Consider the following 702-nt stretch of genomic DNA (forward strand, 5'->3'; position numbering starts at 1 on the left):
ATTCATTTTTAACCCAACTAGCCAGTAAAAACGTTTACCTGTATTAGACCCAAACGTTTTTACATAAAACTGCCGCAATCTTTACTTTTTCACTTTTAAACCTGAAAACATTGGTGGCATTGCCAAGTATGGCGTGAAAAATTTGACGGGTTGCGTGTTTTTCTTGCACTAGCGAGTTTGACGATCACCAGAGTAGTAACAGCAATGTTTTTTTGTTTTGAGAGAAAGATGGATGAAGATCTTCCTGCGTTGCTGATCTGAGATAATCAAATAAATAAATAATTTATTAATTCGGGCGACCAACTTGGAGAGCTGGGCACCCCAGCTGAAATTGCTTGGGAGCCTGAAGGGCTGCATCAGTCTCTAAGTCTATTGCTTTGTACAGGTAACTAACGCCTGTTTCAAATGGATCTATTGCTGCCAAAAGATCCTTTCTTGATAACGCATCCAGTTTTGACTTGACGTCTTCGATTTCTCGCGCGATTAATCTCTCGAATTTTCTGATCAGCCACATCGCCATATCTCAACTGTTCCACTGCCCGATCTCTGGCCTTGTCGACCAAAAAGCCGACAGTGACCTTAAGTAACGATGCTATTAACGATGACATGTGTTTCGATAGGGAAAAACGACAGTTAATGAAATTTGTAAACTTGGATGCCCGCTTAGAAGTTGTTCGCCAGGGAGTGTATTTTACAGAATAG

Source organism: Montipora foliosa, unplaced genomic scaffold (genome assembly GCF_036669935.1).
Source record: "Montipora foliosa isolate CH-2021 unplaced genomic scaffold, ASM3666993v2 scaffold_407, whole genome shotgun sequence".
In the NCBI taxonomy this organism is placed as follows: domain Eukaryota; kingdom Metazoa; phylum Cnidaria; class Anthozoa; order Scleractinia; family Acroporidae; genus Montipora; species Montipora foliosa.